This window comes from Thalia democratica, unplaced genomic scaffold (genome assembly GCF_965202585.1).
Source record: "Thalia democratica unplaced genomic scaffold, ktThaDemo2.hap1.1 HAP1_SCAFFOLD_730, whole genome shotgun sequence".
In the NCBI taxonomy this organism is placed as follows: Eukaryota; Metazoa; Chordata; class Thaliacea; order Salpida; family Salpidae; genus Thalia; species Thalia democratica.
Window position 1 is genome coordinate 6,355 of NW_028139713.1, and position 26,209 is coordinate 32,563.

At 25.1% G+C, this 26,209-nt stretch overlaps 1 pseudogene; it reads left to right on the forward strand.

The window, feature by feature from the left end:
* The first annotated feature begins 3,632 nt into the window (after window positions 1–3,632).
* On the forward strand, window positions 3,633–25,832 carry LOC145846957 (solute carrier family 2, facilitated glucose transporter member 1-like; annotated as a pseudogene).
* The last annotated feature ends 377 nt before the right edge of the window (window positions 25,833–26,209 follow it).

The following is a 26,209-nucleotide window of genomic DNA, read 5'->3' on the forward strand; positions in this document are numbered from 1 at the left end:
AGTTTTTATGCACAAATTTAAAAGAGATACTTTGCCAGTTAACTTTAAGCCTTACTTTACAAGAGTAAATAAAATTCACAATCATTCAATAAAATTTTCAGAGACAAATTACTACATCCCTAGAGTAAATAGTCTTTATGGTTCTAAAACCTTATCATATCTTGGATGTAAAGTATGGGAAGAAATTCCAAGAAACTTAAAAGATCAGAGCTACCTTAGAGCTTTTCATTCTAGACTAAAAAGTGTTTTACTTAAAATTAATCAGATAGAAGTCAAAATTAATTTCCTCTATATTTTTTACCAACTAAGATATATTTTCAATATTGGTATATTTGTAATCTATTTTTGGGCTGATTGATGGTCGTTTGACTGGGTGTGGGCAGAGATGACTTGGTTTTGGTTTTTTAAATTTGGGATTTAGTGTTACTGTTTTGTCTCTATTGACAATGTGGCTAAAGATAGGTTTGATTAGTTTTTATTTTACTCAACTTAATTCTTATACCAATTCATGACTTAGAGGAATAGAGTTTTATTTTTACAGAGGTACAATATTACATTTTAACTATCTTTAATAATTTGAAATATATTTACTTGTTAGATTATTAATATTGTTATTAAAAAACAGCTGATGATTCCATTATACAATAATAGTTTTTAAGTATGTTCAGTATTATTTGATAGCATATTTTTTTATTGTGATTTTTTTTGACTAACATAATTTTTTTTTCCCTTGAACCATTATTAAGTACATTCTATAAGTTAAGTTTTACTTTTTAAATTGTTTTTATGTAAAGTTTATTAGATATTTATTTAGTTTTCTACAAAATCTAGTTGTATATTAAAAAGTATGATTTCTTTTTACGTAGACATTTACATTGCCTTAGGTTTTTACAACAATTATAGTTATGAGAATTAGCAATCATAATTGAGTTATAACATATATTATAAGTACTAAATATTTAATTTTTTTTTTCAAATACATTTATGCACATACAAAGAAAATTTACAGATTTTATAAAAATATAGTATGATTTATAGTTTTTGTTTTATACCCATGTTTATTCTTATTTATATATTTAAAGATGAGATATAACTGTTCAAAATATGCATAACAATAAAAAAATATGTAAAAAGAGCAACAAGAAAAATGTAAACTTCATGACTGTAAAAATTGAAATCTAAGGGAGGAGACGGTGTGATGCCATGGTAGGCTATGGTTTCCATAGTCAATGTTGGCAGAAATTGTTATAAAAAAGAGTGCACACTATTTTTTTCTTTAAAGAAAAAAATATTGTTTTGAGTAAAATAATAATACTTAAAAAAACTGTTAATTAATAATAATATTGATTTTTCATTGATCTTAAGTTTCTTTTCTATGGTTTTAATTTTAACTGCTCAAATAATGTTATAAAACGTATGGTGTTAGGCTTGATGACCGAAAGGTCTTTCTTCACACCAATCCATTGACCATAGTTGTGAGTGTTAAATTTTTTTTTCTTTCTTTTTTATTAAAAAACATAAAGATAACTGTTTATATTTTAATGTCTAAGTAGCTAACATAACTGTTAGTAACCTAAATAATTTGATAAAACCTTAATAAACATGTTTATGTTGTACATAAGTTTAAAACATATATAAAATTATATTTATTTGAAAGTCTGGCTACAGTAGTGCAAAGAACTTAATATATAACAAAATAAGTATGTTTTTTACCAGAAATTAACACTAGAAAATATTTAAGGTTTATAAAGTTCTTTGTATTTTAAACTTGGTTATGTATGAGTCATTTTTAACTGTTCTAAACTTTGGCCTACTTATTTTTAGTTTAAAAGTTTAATGTTATTTAAACTTATTTATACATTTTATTGTATCTGAGATTATACAAATTAAATCAATTTAATTTGAATAGAAGGGTTTGTTTGACTAAATACTTAAACCTAAAGTTATTGCTGTTATTTACCTAAGTTCATTACAAACAGTTTTTAAACTTTTAAGTAAATATGATTTACAAACAGTTTCTAATTTAAAAAACATATTTAAAAAAAGTTGCGAAAGTTTTACTGTGTCATACAAAGCTAGTTTTTAACAAATATAAACTAAATATATTTATAAATTAACATCATCTAGTGTTTCTAAAAAGTTATAAAAAGTAAGATTAATTAAAATTATTCAATGTATACAAAACACATAGCTTTCTATGGTCTTTTACGATTTTGCAAAGTTTTTTAAACATTTTCCTTTATATATGTTAAAATTAAAGTAACTTATTTATTATAAAATTTAACAATCTTTAGTGAATTTATTTATTTAAAATTTTTTTGTTAAGCTATCACTAAATAGAATCAAGTTTTTTACAAAGAGCAATAGTACTAGTTTAGTTATTTAATCAAAAAAGTTGTTCCTACCAGAAATTAACAATAATAAATAGTAAATGTTCAAAAAAAGTTGTTTTCTATTTTTGACTTGTATGAGTGATGTTTTAACTGTTTTAAACTTTAGTCTACATATTTTTAGTTTGAAAACTAGTGTTATTTAATAAATTTATTTATACACTTTATTTTTTCTGAGATAGTACATATTTAATCACTTTATGTTTTAGTTTAATAAAAGTTTTTTTTTAACTAAATACTTTAGCATAAATTTTTTTAAATATTAACCTCATTTCTTTGTAATAAGTATGATCTACCAAAAATTTCAAATTTAACAAAAATTAGAAATTATTAAAAATTTACAGTGTCATACAAAGTTTGTTTTAATTTTGTAAATTATTTTTCTAAACTTTTAAAAGTTAAGGGGTATTACAATTAGTTCTAACATACAAAATACATATTTTTACATCATCTTTTATGATTTTGCAAAGTTGTATATATGTTTTGCTTTAAATATGTTAAAACTAAAGTCACCTATTGTTTAATTAATTCAACAATCTTTGGTGAATTTAATAATTTTGGTTATTTCTGAATTGGAATAAATGTTTTTTCAAAAAGCAATAGTACTAGTTAGGGTATTTAGTTTTTAATTTAATTTGAAAAACATTTAGTACTATCCAACACAAAGAATTTTATACTTAAAGTTTCACTTGTAAAAGTTTATTAAGATGTCATAAAATGAACCGTTTAACAATCTTTACTCTTATATTTGTATTAGTCACAGTGTTTTATTATTAATTAATTAAAGTAATGAAGTGTTAACAGAAGTTTATTTAGCATACAAAAACTTTTAACTGTGTTCTAATTAGTAAAACAATTGAACTAGTTTAAATCAGAAGTTTGTAAGAACTTCGACTACTTTGATTTTGTTTTGCAATCAAAAAACTGGTCTAAAATTTGTTTATGTAAACTTTAAGTTCACTGAGCTATTTATAAAATTTGAAATTAAAAAAGTAAACTTTAAATTAACTTTTGTACAATATTATTTTAATTTTGCTAAAGATAAAATAACTATAAAAAGATTATTAAATAGTTAAAAATATTAAAATCGTTTAGATATGTATTTTTTTAAAACTGAATTTTAGTTATAATACTGCACACTTCATATGTTTATAAAAAATATGTGATGACGGTTGTAAAAATAAATAAATATAAATAATTTTTAGTTTTAGAATTTAGTTTTTTACTTTAAGAAATTTGAAAATGGATCAAAAGAAGATTGTTCAAGATAAACCAAAGCAGTTTCAAGTAAGTGTGTTTAAGTAAAATATCATTTATAATAAAAAAAAAACAAATTTTGTTAACTATTGAAATGTCTATTTTTCAGATATAATATTTTTTTTTGACTCTGTAAAAGACTAAGTTTTTAGTTTGATAATGTTTTAAAAAATTTATATACACCAAAGCTTTTAAATAAAGTTTAAACTAAATGTTTAGCTACATTGTTATCTAAAATTAGACATTTATAAAAGCATGCGGTTTTAAGAGTTATGTGTATTTAGTTTGCTAAGTCTTAAATATATTTATGTACAATAGTAAAAATTTACATGTGTTGTACAATGTACATGCTAACACATTTTAATGATTTTTCTAAAATTTAAAGTTACTAATTTTTGTCTTTGATTATGTACTGCAAATTTTTGTTTTTTTCTTTTTATAGTAAACCAAATAGTTCGATTAAAAAACAAGTACCTTAGAAGCTTATTAGAGTTTATAAGTTAGAATTTTATAAAAGTAATTATTTACTCAAAAAATTTTATAAGTATAATATAAAGTAAAATCTATCTCTAAATTATGTATGTTAACAAAATTAAAGTAGTGTAAATTTCTATTACAGTAAGTCAATAAATTTTTGTTTTTAGTGTTAACTCGTTATCAACATTTTAACAGCGTGTTAAAATAACAATTTGTTTTAATAGTCCGTAGTTATACATATACTATAATTATGTTATATGTATCAGTTAAGTGATTAAACAACTACAAATTTTATACAGAATTCGTGGCTTTGCACCATCACAATCGTGTTGAGCGTGTCAGCTGTGATGCTTTCAACTGGAATCAGCGTTGGCTCCTTCAACTCTGCCACTAACAACCTGATTAAATTCTTCAATCAAACTTACCAGGTATGTTACAACATGTTTTATACTTGCCTGTTAAAAAGTTTATTGTTGTTGGTATTAAATTAATAGACCTAAAAATTATTACTCAGTTTTGTTTTTTGAGCTTTATTTGACTGAATTTAGTGTATGAAAACAGCTTCTTTGTTATATATTTCTTCTTATTTTTTATTGGTAACGCCTTTACTAAAGTACTAGCTTTGCTGTAAAAAGTCTTACTAAGTAAAATTAAGAATAAGTAAACGAAAAAAAAAGTTAGTGCCAACTAAATTACTGCAAAAAAAACTTGTAAAGCTATAAAAATGTATAGAAGTAATAATAAATAGTATGTGAAAATGTTTTTTTTTTTCTTTAATATACTTTATTCTACATTAATATTTTTTTAAAGTTTAGACTTCATTTCATGGTTTTCATCGAACATGTGTTTTAACATGTAGAATTATGTTATTAGTTTTTTAATTTTATAGCATAATTTATAAGCTAGTGCTGTATTAACACAGCATATAAATTGTATATCTAGTTTTTTTTACACATCTATAGTAAAACTTCTTTTTTATTAAAAAATCATTATTTATTTATTTTGAACTTTTATTAAATTGTCTTTAATATGTAAAGAAAAGTTATTGGTAGAAAACATGTGCTTCTAGTTAACTTTTTTTGACTTTGGTTTAAAATGTTTTTTGCACAAAGTTAACTTTAATTTTCACAAATGAAATAGGAAGGTTAGTAACCATAAAAGAAAACTAGTCAAAAATTTAAAATACAAATGAGATATTAATTAGATTATGCTAATTAACATACTTTTGACTTATTAAATTAAATGTTTTTTATTGTTTATAAGTAAATAGTTAATTTATTGTAAAATAAATTAAAAGCGTTTTTACAGACAATGGTCTTTTTTCACTTTCTAAATTTTTAGTAGAAGAAAAAAATTACAAAACTTTAAGTATGTACTAAATTTCTAATGATAATTTAAAATAAATTGTTTTTTATCGATAACTTCTGAAATAAGTATCATAAATTTCATTTCAACTTATTTTCTGTTAATTTTAAAAAAGTAAACAAATGTAATTTACAACAAAATTTTATCTTAAAGCTTAACTTTTTTTCTAGTAGTATTTTTATTTAGTTATTAAATGTATGTAAAAATTATAATTTTTTTACAGGCTTTTATTTTTATTCTTCTATAAAGTTATTATTTTGTCTTTAAGTTTCTAAAAAATGCATTGTAATGATGTATAATTTTTTCTTGACTTGAGTGTTTTAAAGTTTTGTTATCTATTTCAATTTTAAATTACTTCAATGTGTTTTGTATAACTTATTTAAACAGTGAAAAATATTTTTAATAAAAATTATATTATGTCCAATACTATTTCCCTATTTCACTATTTAGCTATAAATGCTCTTTATAATTACTCACTTAACATACAGTTTATTCAAGAATAATTTTAAACCATGACAAATTTACTTACATCTTGTTTAAACGACAAAAACTACTCTTAGACATATTAACAAAGTTTTGGTATAATAAGTATATAGTTTTGAATGAGAAACTGCCTTACCTTGAGAAATTTAAATAAATTTACTATTCTATCAGTTTTCTAATTGTTTGTCACACAGTAAAAAAATATAAGTCCTTCTTCCAATATGTATACTTGTTTTCCCAGAAAGATAAAATCTGGAAAAAGAAGTGCATCAAGTTGAGGAAAAACATATATAATCTAAAAAAATAAAACATCATTTGAAAAATTATAAAACTGTTACATTTTTCACAGGACAGGAACAACGGCACCTCCATCACTGAGGATGCTGCCATCAGCTTCATTGCCAACGGAGGTTTACTTAAAAATTTTATCTTGTTCAAACTGTGAAGATTTAATTAGCAAGTATCATGTATTTTAAGGTTGTTTTAGGTAACTGCTTACAATTAATAGTTTTGTCAAGTACAAGTTTGTTATTTTTCCTGAAAAATTACTAATGAATAGTTTCTTGTTGACCTCAAAGTGTACAAAAACTGTTTTGGTACCTAATAATGAAACTATCAAAAAGTAACAAATTGAAAACAACTTTCAAAAAACTACCAAATCAAACCATGTATTGAAATGCTCAGGATCCATCATGCTGGCGGGAGGGTTCTTCGGTTCCTCCTTCTCCTTCCTCGTCCTCCCGTACCTGGGCAGGAAGTCGAGCGTGATGCTGATGAACTTCGTCAACCTGGTGTCCGTGATGCTGGTGAGTGTGACCACTTTCAGGCTGAAGTCGTACGAGGCGCTGATTGTGGGGAGGGCCGTGTTCGGGCTGTGCTCCGGGTTTGGAATGAGTCAGTTTTGTTTTTAGTTTTTTAAATTGATAGGTATTTATAAAGATTAATTATATTTTATTTTAATTTTGAACTTACAAACCTGTTTATGTTTGATATACTTTTATGATGTAAAATAACATAACAACTTGAGTGTTAATTAATCAACAAATTTGCTGTAATTGTTTGTCTGTACATTAGCTCTTTAAATTTATTTAAATAGAGCAAAGTTTTTCAAGTCACCAAAAAGAAAACTGATAAAATAATCATATAAACATGTATGTAAATTACATAAGTATACAAATGAGGAATTTAATTAATTTTATCCTCTTTTATATTTAATTATTGTATGACTATTTACCTTCATTTATTCCAAGACAATTTTATTCGTATAATCATCAGTATTTTACGTTGTATGTACTTTTTCTTTTATTTTTTTTTAAATAATTAACTTATAATCTTTTTATTCCTATATCAAATTTTGTAATTGTAGTATTATAAACAGTTACACATTTACTCAACAAAAAGGTTATATAAGTTCAAGTACACTAAAATTGAAATATGTGATCAATAAAAAACGTATATAATAAAAAAGGTTTGCTAAAAGTATCATGCAAAACTTCTTTTTAAATAATAACAACTTGTAAATATTTGTAGACTTGATACCACTGCTAGTATCAGAAATAGCAACACCTGAAAAGCAAGCCTTCTACTTGAGCCTGATTGGTGTAAATCTGTCTGCCGGTGGGCTGATTGGTCTCTGTATGGGCTTTGAACAGGTGTGTTGGACTAGAAAATATATATTTACGCTTTTTTTTACTTTTTATTTTAACAAACCTCTGAAGTTCTTTAGTTTGTTGAACTCAATTTAATGTAGTTTTGTTTTTGAAAAGTTGAATTAAATGAGTTAATACTTTACAGTAGTCTTAATTAGTCTTAAAAACTTGAAGATTTTCAATACTTAACAATAATTTTGTTGCTATTCTCAAGAAATCTTGTTTTGTTAGCTTGTTAAATAAATAGTACTTTCATCTTTATTGTTTAATTTTTTTTTTTTTAAGTTGTTACAACGTTAGTTTAAACTGATATTGTAATATTTTGATAAAAGCAATGGTTCATTATGATAATTCAACTTGTTTTCACAAACAGTGTTTTTGTTATTTCAATTTTCTTATGTTTAGCATAAGTTTAAAGTATAAGATATTGAAAACTTTAATCAATGTTTTTAGTCATATACTTCAGATTCACTTTTCCAAAATGTTTTAAATTAGTTTTTGGCTACATCCTAAAAGTTGGTTTACTTTAAGGTATTTTAGGACAATTAAGTTTAGTTCAAGTAAAACAAATGTTGTCAGTTTTTGTACATCTACATTGTTTTATCTACTGGTACACCTCGTAAAAGAATTAAATTAGCTTAAAAATATTTTATATCTCATATAATGAAGTTTGACTTTTTGATTAGATATTTTTTCAACTGTAATTATGCTGTTAATTTTAACATTTACTTATAACTTAATAGTTTCATACAAACAAATAAGCACTTGATACTAAGTTGACATTTAAAACCAGCCCAAAGTTTGTTTGCTTTCAATTTGATTTGTCATTGCTTTAATACTTGAAAGTAGAACTTTTAAATATCATATTCTTCAAACTTAAGTTTTGGATATTTTTGCTGCATACTCAGTTTTTTTGCTTTTTTATTTTTGCATATGTAGATTTTCATTAAGATTGAAAATTTATTAGATAACAATGAATTTTTTAAAGTTAAAATTTTGTTGACCTATTGTTTTTGAAAAAATTAGACATTTAAAGATTATATGTTTTGAATAAAAAGATAAAAAAGGTTATGAGTTGTTTTCAAGTTACTTCATGGGTTGAGTAAAATAATAGTAGTAGTAATCGATCAATATATTAATATTTTTACAATGTTAATACTATCAAAAACTTGTACAACTCTTGATTTCAAGTAAAATATTTGTAGGACAATAATTAATACTTTATTTGAAAAAAAGTTATCTAGCATTTCCTTTAATTAATAAACAAAACTGGTGTTGAAAATGTTTATTAACGCGGTGATGGAGCTATTGTGTTAACATAAGTATTTTTCATAGTTTCAACCAGTCAAACTACACAGAGACGTATAAAAAAAATATTTACTTTAAAATAAGTTACTAAAAATTAAAATCTTTAAGCACATTGTTCATTTCAACAGATTCTAGGAGTATAGAGTTAAAAATTTGAATATATTATCTAATTTACCTTTAAGTTTCTCTTTTATTTCAAAATAGCCAAACCTAAAGAGAAAAAAGCAGTTTAAAACAATAAATTAAACAGATATTGGGCGCATACGAAAAACTTTTTATTCTTTTTTTACAAGTGTTTCTAATTATCCAAGCTACACCGATATGTAAAAAGCTAAATAAAGTTTTTAAAACATTAAACAATTAAAAACTAATTTCAAACAGATATTAGGCGCATACGAGTACACTTCGCTTCTCCTCTCGCTACAGGGGATTCCCTCAATCGCGTACTTTATCGCCTCCAAGTGGTTGCCGGATTCTCCTTACACGCTGATCAGGCAGGGAAGAAGGGACGATGCTGTCAGCACGCTGAAGAAGCTGAGGACCGAGATATCACTGGTTGGTTGGGTTTTGTTGTTTATAAAAAATTTATGTATCTCCCTAGTTGGTTTAGTTTTGTTTTAGGGTTATTTATCTGTTTAGAAAATTTTTAATTAAGTCAGCCTGGATAGTTCACTTTAATATGAACACCAGGGTCTACTATAGCTTATTAATTTTTCACACTTTGGAAAAAAGGAATAGATTAAATTAAATCAGTTTGTGTATAAAATAGTTTATACATGATGAGCGCAAAGTCTTTTCTATGTGGTTGAATGTGGGAGGTTTTGTTGATTTTTTTTGGCAATTATCAAAAAATTCACTTTATGATTGTGAAACAATTGCACTTACATTGTGCCTCTGAATATGTTTATGTTTTGTTAATTCTTGTTTTTATTTTGTTTACAGATATTAATTACTCTTATTTTAATTAATGTCATCACTGAAAGTACTTATTTGAAAACACTCAGAGTAGATGTGTACTGTCTGTTCTAAAAATACGGAAATTTAGTAATTTAAATTTGATAAAAGTCATAAGTTTAATATCGAAAACCATGCTTGACATATGTACAAAAAAAAAAAATATTTTAAACGCAATACTTAAGCTTAATGTAAGAAAGCAAAATTTAAATATAATGCGTTATAATATTTTTTGATTTTCAATGTCGTTTTGAAAACCTTAATTCTAAAAAATAGAAAATTTAAATAAGTAAACATCATTCAGTTTTTAGCGGTTGAATATATTTAGACTAAAGTGTTTAAACAAATTTAATCTTACTGAATACAATAAATTTATCAAGTAGTAGAGTTCATTGAACTCTGTCCTTTATATGCGGCAAATGAACAAGCTGAATTGAAAAGTTGCACAAATTAAAATCACCACCTGTCAAATCAGCACCGGCGGTTTAGTAAATTTAAGTACTTGAAACGATTGTTCTTACAATTCTGTTCATAACTTTAATTCAATAGTGTTCATTTTAATTTCTATTACTCAGTACTTAATCTGTTTCAAGTTTATATATTTAATTTTTCCTATCTTAAGTTTTTATAAAGATGAAACATATTTATTAACAACTTAAAGTTGATCTTATATGCAGTCATTTGATGGCACTCTTCATTAAATTTAGCTAACGCCTAGCATGAAATAATTGTTGAAATCTATTTGTCACAAACGTTGAAAGTTTGATTATTTTGGTTCTACTTAATAGCTGTAACTTCAGTCACGCTATTTCTAACAATAATACTTATGATTACAATCATCTACATTTTTTCTAATTTCTTGAAGCAACCTTTCCATAAAAACAACATTTGTTTAAACGTTTTACGTTAAAAGTATTTCTTTTTGGTCTGAGTTTTTTTTTGTTTCACACCAAATTGTTTAAACAATGTAGTCAGCGGTGAAAATTAAAAATAGTTCTACCAAGAAGGAAATAATAATAATAAGTTCTCCTAAAATAGTTGTTTTGATTTAATTTTTAAGGAAATGCTATAAGAAAATTAAGTAGAAACAGAAATTTTGGTTTGATCGTTTGTACTGTAAATATTTTGCAGGTGACGAATAAGCTGAAAACAGCTAAAAAATAAATGATTAAAAGTTAATTATAGTAATTCTCAGAAATTTTTTGGCACGAAAAGGTGTTTTATTTTGCTTGAAATACAAAAGTGTTATTTGAGGAATTTTGATGATTTTACATTAAAATATTTAAATTTGCTTGCTTCAGTAAACAATTAAGTCCAACTTTTTTGGTTATGGAATAGCTTAAGTAAAACGCAATGATGTTTTACAAGTTTTTATTGAGGAAAATTTAATACACAAGTGTTTTCTAAAACTTTTTTTTAACTTGAGACAAAAACAGAAGATAATAACATTTTATTAGTCTGTTTAAGTTCTTAAGTCAATAAGTTCAGCACTTAATAGTTTATTATGTGTTATTATTGTTGTCTTTAAATACTTCAGTTTAAGTTTAGCTTTAACAAATTTTAAAAAGGTAAAACAGAAAGTATGTTTAAAAGTAAAATAAATTATAAAATTTAAAATTAATTTTTTTAATACATTTATTTGTTTACAGAAAACCTTATAATGAAAACAGTCTTAAGCGTTAGAAATTAAGTTATCAAATTAATAGATGCATAAGCCACTCAGTTGCTTATTAGGTTAAATAAGCGTAAAAGAATAAAAACTTTGGCATTCACTAAGAAACGTATAAACACCACAACCAGCAAACTACAAGTTAATTAAAACAAACTCAATATTCAGCAAAAGTAAAAAGTGCTCGCAAGAATGCAGCCAGATCGATTGGCGAAAAATAGCTGCCCTCACTTCAAATGCTCGCGATAAAGCAGCAAAGTTGAAGAGAGTTTGCAAATGAGGCAAACTTCGCAAAACAAACTGAACTCGCGTAACCCACTGACTTGTAAGCGGGTTCAAACTGTTGTTCTAGTTGGTGCCCACACAACATATAGTAAACTTTTGTATTGATGAAGGTTTAAGTGAGAGTTTAGTTTTAAGCTTATCTTGAAGTTGTTGTTGGAATGTTTATTGTGGTTTTATATATCTCAGGTAGTTTATGTATTATTTGAACAAAGATTATGACTTGTTTAACCTCTGAGTTGTTTAAAATTTAAAAAAATCATTTTTTTATGATTATTTTTGTTATAAATTTGTTTTAAGATTATCTAATTGGTGGTGCAAAAATTAAAATTAAAATTTTTCTTTACAAAACAAACTGAACTTGTTTTACCTTCAGCAACTTTTACTTGTAATCTGTTTCATTATGAGCTTTTGTTCTACATGTTGCCCACACAACATATAGTAAAAGTTTGCACTGATGAAGGTTTATCGCTTATCTTAAAGTACATAATTGTTTGGTTGTTTGTTCTAAATCTATACGTCTTGAATGTGCATTGTGTATTTTACGAACGGAGATTGATTTTTTGGTCTCTGAGGGTTTTCAGATTTAAAAGTTTTTTTTACACCAATTTTTGTAATTGATTTATTTTATAGTTGTGCTCGAATTTCAGGTTAAACAATTGAGTTATGTTTGTTTTGGTTTTTGTGGCTCACTAAAATATACTCGTTCGTTAATTAAGCCAGTCTATTTAAATATCATATACGGTTATTTTATATATTTTTGTTCTTAAATTTCTATATTTACTTGAACACAATGGCTTGGTCATTTTTTTAAACACCCTTATTAGTTTTGAGTTATAATTTATTGATGTTCATGTTTTCACAAGAATTTTTAAATAGAATATTTGAATAATTTTAGTTGTATAGAATACATATTGACATAAGACTATGACTTGGCTTTTTTAAACACACTTATTAGTTTTAAGATGTATGATTTTGATATTTATGTTTCAATAAAGTTATTTTAAATTAAAATATATAAAAAATATTAATTTAACAAAATATATTTGGACATAAGAACAGTTCTGCTTATAAAAGTTATCCTCAATGTTTTTAACCTCAATGTTTTTCTTTTTCATGCTAAATTCATCCGTAAAGTGTGCAAAACATTCAAAATTTGTTTCTTTTCATCAAAACTCATTTAAATTTTCAGAAATATTTCGGCACCCACGCATTATTAGAAATTTGTTGTTTGTGACGGAACTTTTTACAGTTTTACGTGTTTATGTTTTGCTTTCAAGTTGACAGTTTTTAAATTTTGAGGTAATTAAATTCAAGACTGTTTGGTCGTAAACACTTGGCACCATTATTGTTTATAAGTTTTAAATTAAAAGTGTTTTCAAAAATATTTTGATTTTTCACCCAGTAAGCATATTTGTAAGTACTTTTGCAGCTGTTGGTATTTTTTGCTAATGAAATATTATTATTTTTTGTTTTACTTTGATAAATTATTATATAAAAAATTTTGAAGCATAAGAAGTTTTATTAAGTAAAATTTTTATTATTTACTTATCTTAGACCTATATAATTATGTAATTGATTGTTTCATTAATTTCTACATTTAAAGTGCTTGAGAGGTTTTAATTTTTGTTTAATTAAAAGGGTTTGTACTTAAACTGATAATTTAAGTTGGACCGCGCTTAGTTTAATATAGTTTACCTCATAATTGAGTAAGAGTAAAATTTTTGGCTTCATTTCAAGTAAATTTATCTTCAGTGCTATGCTTTGTAAACAACAAAATTTACATTACAGTTTAAAAATTTGTTAGCTTTCTCATTTAACAAAAGAGCGTCAATTTCAATATATTTAAACATTTTCTTACGGCACGAAAGTTTTAAGATAAGAATATTTGTTATTTACATTATGCTTTCATTAAGTTTGAATATTTTTGAAACTTAGTTTAAAAAAATCTTAAAAAAAACTTCATTGTTGTGAAGACTGAAATATCTGTAATTTAAAAACATTAATTGCAATAGTTTTAATTTAAGCACCAGTACTGCGTAGTAAAATGTAACTTGTTTAAAAAGTATATGTACTACTGATTTAAACTTTAAGTTTTTCAACGGAGTTCTTTTTCTGAAATATTGAAAATATAATTTGTTATTAAGACCCTATTTGTGGCTGCTTTAGCAACTAATTTGTAATTTTTAATATGCACATGTTCTTTACTCATTTAAAATCAGAAGTTTCAGCTTATTTATAATTTCATTGAAAATAATTTCATTTAGATTTTTTTTTGTTTTTTGCGGAAATGAATATCTAAAAAAAATCACTTTTATTTAAAAGTTTCTTGCTTCTGCTTTCAGTAAAAATTGCAGTATTAAATTTTTTTTAAATTGTATAGCATGAGTACATTAATCATTTAGAATCAGACTATTTTTTAAGGTCATTGAAAACATTTCCTTTGAACGTGTAAGTTGTATAACGTACATACACATTGTGTTTTAAATAAAAAACTTAAAGGTTGTTTTCTTAATTTCATCTTTGCTTTAAATTTTATTTGAGGAAATGCCTAAAACGCAATTTAAATATTACAAAATGTCATTTGTTTTCGAGTAAATGCCAGCCCGTCACTTTTTTCAGTTCAGCCAGGTTTTTGATTACACGTTTGTTATTAAGCGTGTGACACGTTCGTACACGGCTAATTTGAAAGTTGCAAACAAATTCGAAAATAAAAATCCGATTGATTTGAAAAGCGTTTGCAATGTTGAAAAAAAATTGTTGCAGCTAGCTTGGTATAGGTTAATTCTTATAAAAAAAACGTTTTAGTAAAAGTTGAAACTTGAGTCCGTACTGTAGTTCAAGAAAGTTTAATTAGATTTGTTGAATTATTTAATTTAAAGCTTTGATAGAAACAATGTATCAATTCATAAGCATTAAAAACATAATAAAAATTTATTTATTATGATAAATATTTAATTTAAAGAGCATAAAGTTTTACATACACTGGTATTTACTACAGTTTTATTTATAAATTTTACATTGTTAATTTTATTTAGCTCAAGATTTTTAACTGCTTTTGTAATTTGTTGAAGAAATTTAGGATTTTTAACCTAAGCAATATTTAGAGTTCTATTCATTTTCAGAAAAAATATCAAATTAATTTTTAAAGCAGACTACGATTTATTTTGATTTTTCAAGTACTTATATTTTTTTTAAAGGATTTATGTAGATTCAGTGTAAAAATAGTAAATATTAAACTAATTTGTTTTAAGTTTAAAAAATCTAATGTTTTAATTTAAAGTCACACGAACAATAATGTTATATACAAAGTACAATTTAAATTTTTTTTTTACTAAAACTTAACAAAATCAAGTATTTTTTATAAACTATATTTTACAGGTAATTTACAAACTTAAGATAAAAATTAAACAAAACACATTTAATTTTTCCCTTAATTTATTTGAGATCTTTCGTAGTAAGGCTTATCAAAAATTGTATCTTAATAAGTTAAATTGAATAGAAATTGAAATAAAATTTTACTGTAGTTTAAAGTTTTAAAATATAAAATGACGTAATAATCGAATGTAAAAACTAACTAAATGCTAATACTGTAGAACTTTGCTGTACTAATAGTACTCGTTAAAACTATGAAATGTGTTTTGTTATATTTTCAAATAAGTTATGCATCGGAAAAATTCTGTTAAGATAAAAAAGTACAGTTGTAAGTTTTTTGTGAAAAATTCATTTCAAGAATTTTTTATCTATAACTAGCTTCTTTATACATAAAAGATATTTTCAAAACACTTTATTATTAAGAATTTTATGAAAAATTTTGGTATATAGAATATTTTTATTTAATTATAAGATGTGATAGTAGTCATTAAAGTAGTCGTAAATACTTGTTGCATTTGAAAATAATAATTTATTATGAAAAACTTATAACGTTATAAAAAATAACTTAAAAATATTTTAGCTTTGAAAAATTATTTATTTTTAACATTTAATTTATTCAAAATAGCTACAACTAAAATTAAATTACACGTGTACTAAAAGTTTTTACGGTTATGAATTACAAAAGTGACATTAAGCCAAATGCAATTCAATCATTTCTTAAATATTTCTATTCGGATTTATCTTACTTAACTTTTGTCTGCACAAATTTTATCTAAATGATATCTTTTTATCGATTGTTTGTTTATTAAGTATTTTATTGGTTGTTTTATTTATTAAATTAGACTAAACTTTTTGATCCATGTCTTACTGTTTTAAATTTAAATTACAATTCGTTTGCTAAATAATGCAATAATTTTTGCCTTATTTAAGTTTTTATTAATACTATTTGAAAAATAAAAGTTTAAAGTGTTCCATATTGTTAAAAACCATTTTTTTTATTTAACTGTTTTACCAGATAATTAACAACGATATTTGTTTTTATTGTTTAGACAAAGTAAAATATTTGTTTTGTGAACCCTGTGTCTAAATAAAAGTAATTTGCTTTGTTTTCTAAAACAAAGAACTTAAACCGTTTAATTTGTATAAATGTAATGTGGTTTTTATAAGTTTTATTGTTTTCTAAAAAGATCACATGTTTACTAAAGTGATCTCATTACAAAGAATATTGAAAGTATAATCTTTTAATTATTATTTTTATTATTTAATTTAAAGTACCATTTAAATTAACTTTATTCACCTATTTTGAAAATGATCACAAGTTTTATTTATTAAAAGAAAAAATAAAGATTAGCTTATTATAAACGAAAAAGTGTTTACACTTAAACCCACCAGCTCTTAATTAATTATACTGGAAGTAGTATTTTAATAAATATATCTACTTTGTTTTTTTAGATATCTAATATGTTTTTAAGCAGTCTGAGTTAGTGTGGTGCAATTTTCTTTTCTGAAAATTTCTCATTTTATTAACTCATATCAATAAACAAATTATTGATACGGATTAATCCTATTATATTCAACTTCATAATTAAACTTAATAAGACTTTTTTTAAATAGGTTAATGTACAGTGTTGTATTTGTTGATTTCGTTTACAATTTAAAAATATATTAATAAATTATGTGTTTTTAGACCTTTCAAGTTTAAAACTTTTTTTAATCTTTTTAACTTTAAAGATAAATTTTTTGAGGTACAATAAACAAACTAAATATTTTCTTAGTGCCTTCAACTACACATTTTAATTATGTTCTACTTAATTTAATCTGTTCAAAAAGCTATTTAAGTTTGCAGCCACATTTTTCAGCTTAATTACTGCTAATTTAAATCCAAGTATTTGTACTAAATCCTCCGAATCAACATGAAAGTTTTAAGTTTGCAAATTTAATAGTTAAAACTGTTCGAGATATAGTAAACAAATTAATTTAATTTATTTTTCTTAATGCCTTCAATTACAAATGAGTTATTTTAACAATGTATTTTGAATGAGTTAGCTGAGTAATTTGTTTTCTGAAAACATCCGATATATTCTGCCTGATAGGTTGCAAGGGTTTGTTTACGAAATTTTTGTTTCATCTAAACTTTGCTACGACTTTGCTTGCGGCCTTCAGGGTTGATGCTCGTTAATCAAAATATTTATCAACCTTTCACACTAGTTTTGAACTTTTGTTGTTTTTTTTAATTTATATACAAAGGATGTTTTGTATTTTTGTATGGTTTCAGGTTTTTTTTTTATAAGTCATAGTTAAAAGACAAACTATGCAAACATTTTTGTTAATTTTTTTTTTAAGTACTTTTCTAGCCTGTTTGAACTGTTTTTAGTAATAATAGAATTGTTTTTCTAAAAAAATTCTCGCTGTATTTTACCTTTTTATCTATAAAGCCAATAGTTTTTAAGGGAACGGGTCAAAATTGCACAAAGACTAAATTGACACGAGGGTACTAAATTCCACGAAGACAATTTTGTACCAATGGTCAAATTTGCACGAGTTACATTTTTGCAGGAGAGTAAAAAAAAGAAAAAAAAAAGAAAAAAAGTTACTGACCGAGGGTAAGGGTTAGAGGTATAAGTGATAGTAAAAACAAAATTACTAATAAAAAAGCATTATTAATAAAAATAAAATAGTTAAAAAAAAAGTTACCGACCGAGGGTTAAGGGTTAGGGGTAATAGTGAAAAAAAGCTAATTAAAAAAAATTGAAACTAATAAATAAATTATGAAAAAAAAAATCAAATGGTGTAAAAATTTCTTCGTGCAAAAGTGTCTTCGTGCAATTTTTATCCCCTCGTGCAAAAGAATATTCGTGCAATTTTGTACGCTCGTGCAATTTTGACAGCTATCCAGTTTTTAAACTTGTTAGACTTTACACAGTGCAAAATAAACTACCATTGATATAATAAAAATATTGTCTATACATTTTCATTGGTGTTGCCTGCATTTATAATTCTTAAAACATAACTCCTAAATTTAAGTTTACATATTTAATCCAGACAGTTTCAAATATTGAACTACTGCTTACAAAAAAATGCAAGTAAAAATTTACATCACAAAACAGAAGTTTTTTCACAATCTATTGCGGTCTAGAACAGATAATATTTATCTTTCACATTATCATAAACATGCCAACAATTCTCCTATTTTGCCAACAATTTTTGTTTTAAAAAAAGTTAACAGTTCAAAACAAGATAAAAACATCTAGTAAGATCTTGCCCTTATTTTTTATAGACTTTGTTATCAGTTTTTAGTAAAATGCTATAATTATTTCCGCAAAATATAAACAAAAATTTAGATTCTTTTAACCAATAACATAATAATCCTATTTAAGTTAACAATAAACATACGCAAAATAATCTTATCTTAAATACAAAAATCTGCAAATACTCGAAAATGAGTATTCAGACAGATATTACACTGACTTATTTAAGCTTTCATCAAGTTTAATTGCTGAAAACAAGTTATTTGCGGTAATAAGTAAACAACCAGAGCTAAATTTAGACAAATTTCTCAATTTTTAAACAAAATAATCAGATTCTAATTTTCACAGCAAGATGTCAGCAGTCAATTAGAAACTGGCTATTTTGCAAACAAACTAATATTTTCAAGTTGACTAATTGTAGGAACAATGAAATTAAGTCTAACTTTCACAACATAGTTGTTAAGTTTATATCTTGAAAAAAATTAAACAACTAAAAACTTAAATAGAAAGTAACAATCATTCGCTGCAAGAAATCAACAATCAACTATAAAACAAATTAGCAGACACAATTTAACTAAGTCATTGCATCAGACAATAAAATTAGTTATAATATATCAAAGCAGAAAAGTTTGAAAAAAAAAAGATTAAAAACCATAATAATCATTCACAGCAAGAAATCAACAATCAATTGGATGCCATCCACCGCCATCAGAACCAGGCATCTTCGGGGAGCGCCAAAGAGTGACCATCCCCCAGATGTTCACCAATAAAAACAATCAGAGAATCATGTTCACACTACTCATCCTCTACATACAAGGTTTGTTTATTGCCTATTTACAAAAACAAAAATTAAAATTTAGTCTGTATCAAGCCTAAAAAAGTAGTTGATTAAAGGAAATCGCTGTAGTTTTAACAGTACAGGTGTTCAGTTACGTTTGTTTAGTGCAACTAAGTTTCACTGCTTTAAAGATGTTCCTTAGATACGAAATACTATTTATCTGCTACTCTATCTAGGTGTTTGACTATAGTTGACTTGTACTGATAATATTTCCACCCAACGTTGGAGCACTATAATATTTTGTCCGGTTAGAGACTTTTATAGTCTAAAGTTTTGACAAGAATTTAAATTGTCTGTTTCAAGTAAAACTAAATGGCATACAACAGTTTCATGTTGTAATTATAAATGTTACAGTGTAAACTTCTCCACATCACTTTATTTTAATGTATTTAATCATGAGTAGTGCAAAACAAATAGTCGCTTTTCCTAACTATTTTGAATAAAGATAGCAGATTAAAAACTTTTCAAGGATGAGTTTCCGTGTAGTTATTTCCAATTGTAGATTTTGATAAAAATTTAAATGTATATTTGTTTTGAATTTTAGTTTAATACTATATCATTTTCAAAACTTTTAAAACAAAGCGCTTGTGTATTTTTTTAATAGTTTAATTAATTATAGTGTAAAAAGGTACAGAAACTGGTGTTAAGTTTATTTTATAAATACAGTTAGTTTCAGTACAATAGAACAAATATTTCAAGTGCACATTTTTTATATAACCAATTTTTTAGTGTTTTTAGCAAAAAAAGAATTCAAAATTTTTATTTTCAATACCAAATTAATTAACTGAGAATGCCTATAAAACCTTTCACCCTGATAATTTTTTATTTTAAAAAAACTTGCTCTGTAACTTCTAAGTTAACAATATAAACTATTTTAAGTCAATTTTTCTAAATACTCATAACGTTAAAATTGAAAGTGAAAAACTAATAATAGCTGTATAACTTTAAAACTTCTAAGCAGTATTATTTTTCATAAAAAGTTTAATATTGACGTTTTGATAATTTACATTATTACTTACAGTTTGATAGAAATAGATAAAAGCTTGTTAGATAAATCAATATAAATAAAACATTACCTGAAAAGTTTAATCTTTATACTACAAAACTTTTAACAGTTTTAAATGACCTTTTTACAGAATTAAAACTGTTTTTTGGTTTTCTGCTCAAATGACCACAAGCTTTATTTTTTGCATATTTCAAATTTGTAAAGCATTTGAATTTAGGCAATTACGCGTTTGACCTACATACAGGTAATATTATATTGTTGTTTTTTATCTTTTTCCTGTTGTTCTGGCAGCTAAGCTCATTAATTATTTACGTTTGTTTTTGAACAACGTGATGAAATTCTAATACTCCTTTATCTCGTCTGAAAAATCTAACCCTTTTTATGATTTTGGTATAATTGAGTTCAAATATTTTTTAAAATGAATATGTCTGATATATTTTTTGTTTTTAAGGTTTAATTAAAAGTCTTACAAAAGAATGTCTGGAATAAATTTTAAGGTGCATTTTCAGAAAGTTACATACTGATTTTACAATATGTATGAAAACAATTTGAATTAATTTTAACCTTTTCTGTTTTAAAATCGTTTTACTTTTACGTTTGAGTATTTAACAAATCATGTAAATAAGTTTAGGTGTATAGAATGTACTTAGTTTTAGTATTGGTCTTGTAACTTTTATTATTCATAAAACATGATGCAGTATCGCCTACATCAGTTTAATTTATAAAGTATGTAAAATACGTAATATAAAATCTAAAAAGTATAGCCAAAAATGAACTTTTAAGATTTAAAAAAATTAAAATTCTTACCAGTTGTTATCAAATTTTTGTGTATTTCGATTATTTTTTACTTAAGCTTAAAGTTGTTGAACTTTTTTTTTTCAAATAAGGGGTAGGCCCACAGAAGTGATTGCCCCACATATCTACCAAACTAGTTGTTTTTAAAGGGTTTAATAGAAAAAGCCGCCTAAGTTTAATTTGTTAAGATCACTTAAGTTAGTTATTCATAACGCCTTTTCAAAAGTAAGCTTCTTCGTATGCTAAATAAATAGTATAAGTTATAAAAGTTAAACTAATTACTATATTTATTTATATAATAAACCAATGAAGTTACACCTGGTTACAATTTGTAGTAAAAATATAAGTTCAAAGTGTAAATACGAATTAGTTTAAGAATAAAATATTAAAAATGTTATTAAAGATGTACCTAAGAATTTGCAAAGATTGTATAAAAATTGTGCATAAAAAGCTTAACAATTATAACTTGTTTAAAAAAAGTGTACATTATGCTAATGAAATTGAATTTTAAAATTTGCAAAATTTTATGTATTTTGCGTTAATAAATAATAAAAATTGGTTAAAAAAAATTCAAAACAACAGTCAAAATTAAAAAATAAAAAATACTGAACAAGAGATATTTCGTTTGGTGTTAAAAAATAATAATAAAATTAAATTAATTAAAAAATTGCAAAGATAGATATACAATAATAATATGCATGTTTTAGCTAGCTCAGGGCTTCTTTTACAATGCAGTTTATTACAAAACAATAGAACTAGCTCGGTATAGTATTCCGTGTTTACTTTAAACTCCTTTAAATAATACCTATTATTTAAGTTGTGCATATTAAGAAAATAAGTTTATCTAAAAATTATGAAGTTTTAAGAATGATCTGCACTACTTTTGTCCTACGGTGCAAAAATCTTAATAACGTTATTTTACGGTCTTGCCAAACTTAACTTTTATAATCCAAGAGTAGTTGATCACCATTAATAACTAATATTTGGACACCGCACCTAAAAATAGTTTTAATTACTGACGTGTGTTAAGATATAAAGTTTTAGGTATTTGAATTACTTTTTAATAAAAATAGATATTTGAATGACTAATTTAAACTCATAACTTTATAATAAAAATTTTAATTTTGGATTATATTTTTTAACTAATAATGAATCTTATTAGCATACCGAATACATTATAGCTTATTAATATACAATTCAGTTAACAGTTTCAATTCAATAAGAAATTAATATTAAGCTTATTTGAAAACTTTAAAGTTTTTATAAAAAAATTTCATATCGCAATACTTAGTTCTATATCAGTTAAAAATGTTTTACTGTGCGCGTTAGTTTGATAATTAGAAAAAAAAATTATAGAATTTTCTTATATGTCTTAGTTTTTTGTCAAATTATACAGATTTAAATAGGTTTAATTCTTATTTTACAAAAAAAACAGTTAAGTAAAAATAAGATAAGTCTTGGTAGTAAAACCGAGTAATAAATTGTCTAGTGTGCACATATATTTTCATTATTTTATTGTGCTCAGCTTTTTACATTTCCAAAACCACTGTTGTAAAGAATCAACCCTATACGTCAAATTCGACATTCCATTACAACGCTAATTTCTTTTGATTAACCAATTAGTAATTTAATATCATATTAGTACTGAAAACATTTATTAATAGACTTAATATACAGCGCGAAGCTAAAGATCGTACAACTTAGCTTCCCGCTTAAACTTTAACCGCTTTTAATTAGTAACTAATATTTATCATTCTACTAATAGACTTTAAGTTACACATACAACTCTGCTTCCATCTTAATACTCAACTGCTCTTAATTGGTAGTTAATATAAAACCACCTATAAAAAGACACTAATATCTTTAATCAATAGTTATTAATGAGTCTTACATGCTATAAATTCACCTGTTAGTAGACAAAGCGTTCAACCTAATTTCCCTCTTGAACAATGATTGTTGCTCTTAACTGACAACATTTTATAAATAACAATTTAATTACTTAACTTTCCTCTTAAACTTCAACTGCTCTTAATTGATTATTAACAAATAACGTCTTAGATAAACACTTGCTAAAGTTAATTGCTTCTTAAACATTTTTATTAATTGACAATGTTCTACAAATATCAATTTTATTACAAGCGCAATTGTATGGAATCGACGGTATTACACGAATAACTTTACTTTTCTCTTAAACTACAACTGCCTTTAATAATTTATTATATATAAGATCTACAAATACAAACTTGTTAAACTTAGTTTATTATCAACACTAACGAATAATTCTATATATATATCCTAATGTAAATACACAGCGCAGTTGTGCGGAATCAACGGAATCGGTATGTATTCGAACGAATTGTTCAAGCAGGCCGGATACTCGCCATTGGACGCGCAGAAGGCTTCGGCAATCGTCTATTTGCTGCAATTTCTCACCGCTTTATTGGGGTTGGTTTTTTATTTTCATTTTTTAAAAGGCCACGTTAAAATAAAAGTATTTTGAACGGTTTAAGATTATGATTCGTTTCTTTAACTTACTACCGTTCAAGTTTAAGCTTGGCATTACAAATTTTAGCATTTTTATTCTACTTTTCAAATAAATTACTTTGAAAAAAGTATGCACAATTTACTGTATGTAATTGTTTTTGTTTTGTTAGTCGTGAATATTTTCTGCTGTACTATTTTGATGGAAGACATCAAACATAAGCAGTAGCTAAAACTATAAGGGAGTTACTAATACAAATTAATATTCAACTTAGATAAATACAAATCTTATCCTAATAATTTGAACTCAATATATACTTACGAATAACTAAAACAGTCGGTAGGAGTGAACAAGCTGTGAATTTAAAATTTATTTTAAACTATCAATTCAACCTGAACAGTCGATAGGAGTGGACAAGCTGGGACCGAAGATCTTGAAACGTGACTTCCAGTTTGGTGATGGCCACCTCGTTGGTCGTGCTCGTGGTTTCAATGACTTTCACCTCTGACGAGAACGAATGGCTCAAGTATCTTTCCGTGGCCGCCGTGGCGACATTCATCGTGTTGTTAGTTTCGTTTTGTGAGTCGTATGTACACACAATTCATACACTTTAAATTTTTGAAATTACAAGTTAAACAAGTTTAACTAAGTTGTTTTTTGCTTTGATTTTTCGATTTCTATTTTTTCTAAGTTACAAAGTTTGCAGCTTAACTTAGAAAAAAATAGAAATCGAAAAATCAGATAAGAACGTTACACTAAACAAGAAAAGCGAAAGACAAAACATATGCATCCATTATCAAAAATACTTTTTTAACAAAATTAAAACCAACTAAATATTAAAACAAAACAAAATCGAAGCGGCAAACACGAGTATTTTAGAGCATTTTATAACATTTTTCCCCAACAGCCTAAAAATTTTTTAATAGCTTAAAATATTCTTCCAAAATAACCTTATTAAACTTTCCTAAAAAGCATAGAATAATATTCACAGCGTATTTCAAATTCAACTAATCTTACAATAAACTGTACCATTACTACGTCATAATTATTATAAAAAATTCTAAAATCGAAATTTCTGTTCACTATTATAATAAACTGTAACTTACTGACGATCACATGAAATTTTACATTTCAATGTGTGAAACAGCTGTTTAAATTATAGTTTTTATATAATTAAATAAATATTAAGCTCCAATTTGATTTGTCGAGCACTATCGATCAGAACTTTGTATAAAACCTTTAATATATATATATATATACACTAATCATTTTAAAAATTTGAAAAAGTTTATTCATTCAATTTATATATAAATTTCCTAATACTTTTCTAAAGTGTAACTCTTGGTAAAATCGATTGTAACTTTCTCTCAATACCATCGGTGTATATATGTAATCAAAAACTTTTGTTTTGATACTTGTTTGTTATGAGAATTTTTTTATTAATTACTCATTTTCAAAACTCGAACATTCATATATAACTTTTCTGATACATATGTAATTTTTTCTAGTTGGGCGTGCGAATAGTTTATTGCTAATTCAATTTTATTGTATTTGCATTTCGACAACTTGTAAAATAAACTATTTAAAAGCAATTTAAGTGTGAAAATTGCTTTAGTTTATCTAATTTTACTCTTTACTTCATGTATTTATTTATTTAGTTGTAATATTTTTCAGTTGGGCGTGCGGGGTGAACTTGACGTTGTTCCCCATGCTGGCCGCCCACTCGACCGACGAAACGCGGGAATCCGGGTTCGCCATTGGGGGCGCTGTTTTCTGGTTCTTCTCCTGGTTCGTCGCTTCATATTCATGTTCATGCTGGTTCGTGACTTGTTGATTTTTTGACTGTAAAACAACACTTCTAATAAAATTAAATTTTCCTTGTTCAGACAAATTCTAATATATTAAAGTTAAAATTGTAAATATAAGTAAACAAATATAAAAAAACAACAACAGTAATAAACTATAGATGTTTTTCAAATAAGAAGTGAGTAATTAAATAGAAAAAAATATGCTTTGTTCAAATTTGTTTCACCAAATAGCATACAATATTAAAAATAAACAATATAAAATAACATAAAAAATAATGATGTTGTACATAGCAAGCGTGGGCGCAGTGGACGTTCGTTCCGTTCATCTGCTTCAACTTGGCTTTCGCGCTTACGTTCTGTTCGCGTTGCCGAACACCGGGGGGCGCACTGTAGAACAGGTCACCGACCTCGTCGAGGGCAAAGACGAGTCGGCGGAGCTGCTCTGAACTGTGAGGTTCGAGTCGAATGAAGGAAAAGAAAGGAATGTTTGAAAAGTTTAAAGAGTTTTGAATTACGTTGCTGTTTTTTCAAAGTTAAAGTTTAGGTTGATTGGCACTTGTTTCTTGTTTTTGTATTTTATTACTTCTGTTACTTAGCTTAATTTTTTTTTTGTTTTCGTTTGTAAAAGTACGTTCTTGCAAGTTCTGACAAACTTTTTATAGAATCAAACTTATTTTATTAATTTTGTAGTAGAAAACTTAGTGCTTAATTAGTTTTGACAATAAAAAAACTTTTATCATTTTCGTTTTTCTGACATTGAAGTTTTTGTTCATAGTATTAGTTCTCGTCTTGCAATTTCTAATTGTACAAAAATACCAATCGT